Raw genomic sequence first — 8577 nt, 5'->3', positions numbered from 1 at the left:
AGCAAAAACTATTGCATCACTGCAAGTTGAAGACGATCATTGAAGCGGAATTCTGTGCAAACTAACCATCACGCCACAACCTTCCTTTTATACATATGTGCACTTTTTTTCTTTTCTTTTTTTTTTTAAATATTATACTTTTTATCTTTAAGTTGTTAAAATGTAACAACGAGTAAAAATCTTTGTCTTTGTCAATATATTAATTACATGTTTTCAGGGTGTGAGTTCGGATTCACATCCGATGGCTCAAAATGTGAACCTTGTCCTAACGACAAATATGGCGAAAAATGTGGAGAAACATGTTTCTGTAACAATAGTGAAAGGTAAGTGTATCTGTTTCTATCTTTAAAAAAAAAATAAAAAAAAAAAAAAAAAATAAATCAAAGTACAGTTAACAGTTAATTTACAGTTAAAGTACGGTTTGCATGACAAGCAAACATATTTCTTTGTGTGTGTATGGATGTAAAAATAAGAAAGAATAGAAATGACATTCTGATGGTTTTTTTATATTTTTTTATATTTCAAGTTTACATGTTTTTCCTTTTAACTTCATATTTCTTATTTTTATTTTGACATGTTTTTCTCAAATCTTCAAACTGATAAATGCGAACTTGGAAATGATAAGCTTGTCCTTAAACAACGCAGTGTAACGGGAACATATTCTTACAACAATCACATGTAACAATATGTAATTGTCTTTCAATTCCTTAAATAATGAAAAGTATCATACAACAAATTACATTTGCATGAGCATTTTAAATGACATTTAAGTAGTTAGCACTTCGGTGTTGACATGAATATCAATTATATGGTCATTTCTATAAATTTTCTGTTTACAAAACTTTGAATTTTTCGAAAAACTAAGGATTTTCTTACCCCAGGAGTATATTACCTTAACCGTATTTGGCACAACTTTTTGGAATTTTGGATCCTCAATGCTCTTCAACTTTGTATTTATTTGGCTTTTTAACTATTTTGATCTGAGCGTCACTGATGAGTCTTATGTAGACGAAACGCGCGTCTGGCGTATAAAATTATAATCCTGGTACTTTTGATAACTATTTACACCACTGGGTCGATGCCACTGCTGGTGGACGTTTCGTCCCCGAGGGTATCACCAGCCCAGTAGTTAGCACTTCGGTGTTGACATGAATATCAATTATATGGTCATTTTTATAAATTTTCTGTTTACAAAACTTTGAATTTTTCGAAAAACTAAGGATTTTCTTACCCAAGGAGTAGATTACCTTAGCCGTATTTGGCACAACTTTTTGGAATTTTGGATCCTCAATGCTCTTCAACTTTGTATTTGTTTGGCTTTTTAACTATTTTGATCTGAGCGTCACTGATGAGTCTTATGTAGACGAAACGCGCGTCTGGCGTATAAAATTATAATCCTGGTACTTTTGATAACTATTTACACCACTGGGTCGATGCCACTGCTGGTGGACGTTTCGTCCCGAGGGTATCACCAGCCCAGTAGTTAGCACTTCGGTGTTGACATGAATATCAATTATATGGTCATTTTTATAAATTTTCTGTTTACAAAACTTTGAATTTTTCGAAAAACTAAGGATTTTCTTACCCCAGGAGTAGATTACCTTAGCCGTATTTGGCACAACTTTTTGGAATTTTGGATCCTCAATGCTCTTCAACTTTGTATTTATTTGGCTTTTTAACTATTTTGATCTGAGCGTCACTGATGAGTCTTATGTAGACGAAACGCGCGTCTGGCGTATAAAATTATAATCCTGGTACTTTTGATAACTATTAATGTTTCCGAAAACCCCGTGTTAAATATGGAGCTGTATCCTCTCCTTGTCATCATATATACTGTAGAAGACGCTATTATCAGTTACATGTCGTCATATAGAAGCGCAAAGTTGACAAACATTTCCGGTGAAGGACATTACTCAAAAGTTGTCTATCGTATGACAAGTTGTGCAAAACGTAAGAATCGCCTTAGACGACAAAATAGTTCAAGATCATACATTCAAAAGAAAAAAAAGCAAAGAAAAACCATTAACAGTGGCAACATTGGCGACGAAAAAAATGCAATAAATAAATCACATGATGCTGACTTTAGCTTTCAAGCTCTTTGGTGTAGAGCAAACACCCTCACAAAATATGGCAACGAATCAAAGATTATACTTCACGCCAACTCCTTGATAAGCTATGGTGTTAAATCAAAAGCATGGCTAACTTATGAAAAACAAACGTGATTCGACTTTTTATTTAATTGAATAGATATGGAGTTTTCTTTTTTTTTCAGGTGCCATCATGAAAATGGTTGCGTCTCTGATAAAAAAGGTAACTTTGTGTTTGGTAAGCAACGTAGTCGTTACTGTGAAGTAGGTTCCTCAAAACAGCTAGCACTACTTGTATTTGCATTTTACTGCATATAGATACTTATTGTTTTGTTAATTTTGGTGCTATTTTTACATTACTTGATCTGTGTCAGAAAAATATTGATCCTCACTAGTGAAATGTCTGTTTTTAAATAGCAAATTGTTAGTCCGAATTTGATTATAACGTCAAAATTTCGTGGTTCCTTCTGAATTGTCCAATTGTGACGTCATGATTACGGCGACCATGCCATATGACGCCACATATAAAGAACACAACTATCTCAAAATCTTTAAAAAAAGAAGGATACAAATCTTAGAGAAACAAATTCCGACACTTTAAATCGTGTATAACGATATTCATTCACTCTTAACAGTTACATTTTGATTATTTGAAAAGCTCGGCAAGCCTCGCGTCTTGAATAATAAAATATAACTGTCTCGAGTGGATAAATATCGTAACACACTTGTTGCAGTGTAGGAAGTCATATTTTCCTTTCGAAAAGACAGTGTCGCAGTGTTTATACAACTACGAAGAGTAACCATCATATATTTGGAATCATTACAAAACGGCAATGTCTTTGGTTACAAACAAAAAGTTATTATACACTAACGAAACATGTCGTTCTATACACGATTTACAGTGGCTTTTAATTTTAATTTACATGTTGTTAAAAATTGGAAAGTTTAAGTCTTGTCCATTAAACATGCCAACTCGAGTTATCTGGATTGAATGTAAATGATACATTTTTGCACAAATTAAGGCGGGAGGCCTTGGTAACACCAAAATTTTCATCTCTTTTAATTTTGTCTTATATTTACATCATTGAAAAGGTAGGGGTCCGTGCATCATTTGCCTAAGCCTTAAGAAAATTGACTGTTTCATTTTATGTTTAGGGTATATTGAATATGACCAGTTTTTGGGTACCCTAAAAAACGGTCGAACTAGTAGGTAAAAATCATTGAGTGTTTTTGCACATGTTGTCATTAGAAATACCCCTGACTGTTAAATTGCATAGAAGAAGCATATCACTAAGGAAATCTGAAACATCATGGTAATATAAATAGACTGAACATAAAACAAACGGTATTTAATCATTGATACGGCGCATGTCTGGTCAGTTCAGATTACACATGTTTTTTTTCAAATTTAGCAAGAAAAAAAATTAGTCGTTAAAAATGAATTTTGAATCCTTAAAAAAAATGTTAAAACATTTATTGGTTATTAATCTTTAAAATCACAAAATTTTATCGAATTCGACCGTTTTAAATTTTCTAAATTTGTCCACAAGTTGGCTAACAAGGATCTCGAAAAAAGTAGAGTGTTGGGACAAAATTCATTTTTCCCTTACAAAACCTCCTACAGACTATTTGTGCATTCCTTTAATGTATAATAGCTAAAGGAGTACTGTCTCTATAAAATTTGTATTAATTATATAAGGAAAAACCCTTAATATTCCGTATGGGACGAGTATTCCTAGGACGAGTTGACATAATTTTTTATCACAACTATTTATTGGTTTCTCTCCCTAGCCTACAAAATGCCCGTCATCAATAGCAGACGCTATCAGAAATCATTGTGTTAACAGTCTGTCACTATCTAAGTACTATCTCTGTGTTAATGTAGATTATCTATTAGCATAAGCTTGTACTCGGATTGATGTTCAGATCATATCTTCTAGAATAGTGCCTTTTATATTGGAAAAAAAACCCAAACACAAACAGTAAGTACAAACTCTGTATCAATGACTCAGCACTAAAACCATATTACTTCATTATTTTCCTGATATGTTCAAATCTAATTTCCCAAAGCGTCAAAGTTTGTTTTCTCTAAATGATGCCACAAGGTCCTTTAGTCAGTAAAGGTGATCCAGAACTCATTGCCATTGGTGGGTTTTTTTTAGCATTTCATGTTTGAATGGTAGTTTTCTACCTTTTTATCTACATCATTAAAAAAATATGTTCTTTAGTTTAATGTTTAATGGTGTCAAATAAACTCATCATAGATACCAGGACTAAATTTAGTATAAACGCCAGACGCGCGTTTCGTCTACAAAAGACTCATCAGTGACGCTCGAATAATAGGAAAAAAGATTTATTTTTTTTTAATTTTTAAGAGACTAAAAATCTCATTGACGTTTGAACCAGTTATAAAAATTATTGTTTATAGTAACATGAAGACGTTAAAAACCAAAAAGAAAGAAAAGTATCAAAAGCAGAGCCGAACTATTCATAAATGGCATATAAGTGTGATACAATTCGTATGTATCTGTCAGGGAATTCCAAAATATGTTCTTTCATTATGAAATGCAACATCTCTGACTACATGCGCTCTCCTAGACGGCTTGGAAACAATACAGATGTTTTTATTGGCTAATATTTTCTCCTAATCACGGGGTTGTAAAGGCTGTAAAATTTGATCACAAAAATTGTAAAATCGTTTTCGTAAATTAATGTTAACAGTTGTCAAATCGTTGACCGTGCTCAAATATTAAGTATGAAGCGCAACATTATCTGTCATCAATGATTATAAATCCTAATAAAATTAGCAAAAATGCATTTAATCTAAAAGTTAACTGAAACAAATACTTAGATTAAAGGACAGTCAAAGTTCGAATTAAGATATTAAAATAAACATTGATTGTGTCCAGAAGCCTTTTAACGAACATATACTGAAGATGATATTATTAAAATGCTGGACTTTTTGATCGACAATATATTTGTTGAGTTTGGAGGATTTATGTTTCAACAGACAGTCGGTATTCTAATGGGTACTAATTGTGCACCCCTGCTGGCTGATTTGTTTTTGTATTCGTATGAAGCAGAATTTATTCAAAACCTTCTAAAAGACAAAAAGAAAAAGCACCTTGCGAAATTCTTTAATTTTACTTTCCGATATATTGATGATGTTTTATCATTGAACAACCCATACTTCAGCCAATACTTACATCTCATATATCCTAGTGAACTTGAAATTAAGGATACTACTGATACTAGAAGGACTGCTTCATACCTTGATCTTTTCCTAAATATTGACGTAGATGGACGACTTCACACAAAATCTATGATAAACGGGACGATTTCAACTTCACAATTATCAATTTCCCATTTCTTAGCAGTACCATACCCTCTGCCCCTTCGTATGGTGTTTACATATCACAATTGATACGTTATGCACGTGCTTGTTCACACTATACGGACTTCATATACAGGAGTGTGCTCCTTACGCAGAAACTGCTCCAACAAAGTTATGAGGAGGACAGATTAAAATTGACACTTCGTAAATTTTATGGACACCATCACGAATTGGTGGATCCATATGATGTCTCTTTAACCAAACTAGCTAAGGACATTTTTACCACATGGTAGATTGTGGTTTGTCATTATGTCGTCTTATCTTTAATTACCAAACGTGACTTATTCCCGATTGTGACTGATTTGCTGTATGTGAATTCGTATTACTATAAGACGTGTTTCTGTACTTGTTTATCCCAAATTCATGTATTTAGTTTATATGTTTAATGTTATATTTGTAATTCTCATCTTCTCGTTTTGTCAAATGTGTTGAAGTCTTTTTATTATATTTAGGTGTTACGGATAGAAAAATTAATCACCGCCTTTATTAATTATATTTAATTTTGTACGATTAATTACGTTTGAAATTGGATTCATAACAAACTGGACATATATATATTACAGTTAATTGTTATTAATAAGTATTGCAATATGCATTTTGTTATAAAGAATTATCAGTATTTAGTTTTAATATAATCTTAAAGCAATCCTAATTCTAGCTCACTTTTAAATTATAGTTTTTCATAGTGATCAAAAGTACCAGGATTCATGTGTGACGTCATGCTGTTTCTAACTTTTATAAATTCAAATGTAGCATAACATTTGCCTTTTCGCCATCGTACATTAACTTGTTGATATTACCTGCATCTAAGATTATAGTTAGAGATGTAGTGTTATCATCACCCAGCAAATAATTTAATTCAAATAAAAGCCATGCCAGAGTCTACATTGCACTTGTAACGAATTGTGACCTTGCATGTTTTAATAAAGGCCACCCTCCTACTTACAGATGCATTAAAAAGCTGCAACAACGTGTTAGTTATGTGTTGCTTGTTCTGTTTGTACAATTTAGTCATAGATTGACTCACCATGTTATATATGCTTAATATCATATGTAATATTGAATATCCGAATGATATACTAGTATTGGTTCTATTTTTGTTGAGCGAATCATCACATAACAAAATTATATATAATAAAAAAAAAAAGAAGCTAAAATGATAACAACGACTAGCTGTCTTATTTCGACCTCATAAAAGTTTTAACAATTATGATATTTGAACATATCAACTTACTTTGAAGGGATGCTAGGGTTGTTTGTTGTGCTTCCATTGTGACTTGAACTACCTGTTACGCATTGATAACCTGTAAAAAATAGATTTTTATGAAATGCAGATAAGATCAAAACTTTACACTTTTGATAAATAGCATTTTGAAATCGACTTCAGAATGGAGAATGAAAATTGATTAATGATTTTTGATTGATTGTTTGTTGCTTAACATCCAGTTTCAAAAAAATGCATGCATATTTAGGACGAGAAAAATGTAATATTAAATACAGAAGGTAGGTTCTGTAATAGAGGTGTCCAGCATAAAGGTCGACGAAATTCAGACTACCACGTGAAATGAGTATGTTTGATTAGGACGGACATTTAGCATTGTAACAGATAACCTACGGGCCGCTCAAATAGTTGTTGCAAACCTGTCTTACGTTCATAGGTTGTGGCATTCTTTCATCACGAGGCATCCCAAACGTCCCAATTATGACTGGACGTAGATGCAAATTAGTATATCCGCACAGCCAAATGAATGCAACACTGTGGCGAGGGTTTTACTGCCGGTTGGAGGAAGACCAATAGTGACCATACTTCAATTTCCAAGTCATCCTTACGGTTATAATCATGGTGTATTTAATTGTTAACACAAACAGTTTGAGAAAGGATATATACTTTGACGAGTCATCTTATGCATATAGCAATTTCTTTTACTTTTCTTCTTTTGTTTTCTGAATGGCGTTATGAGTTTCTGAGAAACGGGTGACATCTCCATTTTAAGTCTTGTTTGCTTGTCCTTGTCTGCAGCATGTTTCTCAAGTGCATGTATTTCAAAATGATTTGGAAAAACATAAGTATAGTAAAATGTAAATACAGTTGTTTTAATCAGAATCCAAATGACTGTATTGAGCGATGGGTATTGGTGGGCAATGTTTCCAATGAATTTACAACAACGCTAAATTGAAATAACGACTCTTTCATTAAATAATCAATAACCGGATATAAAATGCAAACATTCATTTTTATTTTTTATTTTTTTTCATTAACGTTTCTTAATTATCTCATTAGCGTTCTAAGTTTCAACTATTTGTATGTTTATGGTGATGTACCTGCATTTAGTATATATCCACCAACACAACGTTTATTGTAACATGAACAGTCTTCCTCAGAAGGCACACAATGCGCGATATTCTTAGGTTGTATAATAAAGGAGTACCCTCTCCTATAATCACAGCGGCAAGTAGAATCTTTCCTGGTAAATTGGTCAGTTATTTGACCCTCTCCGCTGCACAATGATTTTTGAAATGTACATTCACTGCTTCCGTTTGTCCGAAACAAAAATGGCTGGTAACGGTTTAAGACACACACTCTAATGTCAAAATGACCCCTAACCACAACCTTATACCCTGCAAAAAATGTGGTGTACTTTTTACATTTGCATATACTGTTGATGCAAAATAAAATAAAACGAATTCGGCGAAAAACAAGAGGCTTATTTGCCGATATCTGATAGTTGTCGTGGTAACGGATTTTTTATATGTAATACTGCGTTCACACATTGCCGATTACGGCTCGCGTTCGAAACATGACATCTCTAAGACACAAAAGATTAAAAACAACTTAGAGAAAAAAGAATTATAGTACATGTGTCAACGTGTATCAATTTTAAGACATTTCTATCAAACCTTAGTCAAGCAAAAAGTAAAATCACAAAAATACTGAACTCAGAGGAAAATCAATTTGGAAAGTCCATAATCACATGGCAAAATAAAAAAACAAAACGGCATTCTTTTACGTTTGTAAATTTGTTAAAAAGTGTAATCAACAATGATCAAGGTCCTGTGATTTGTGATAATCTTAAATATTTTAAGCCGAGGTCACAC

This window comes from Mytilus trossulus, chromosome 14, assembly GCF_036588685.1.
Source record: "Mytilus trossulus isolate FHL-02 chromosome 14, PNRI_Mtr1.1.1.hap1, whole genome shotgun sequence".
NCBI classification, from domain to species: Eukaryota; Metazoa; Mollusca; class Bivalvia; order Mytilida; family Mytilidae; genus Mytilus; species Mytilus trossulus.
The sequence above is the reverse complement of the archived record's forward strand: the minus strand, read 5'-3'. Positions refer to the sequence as shown.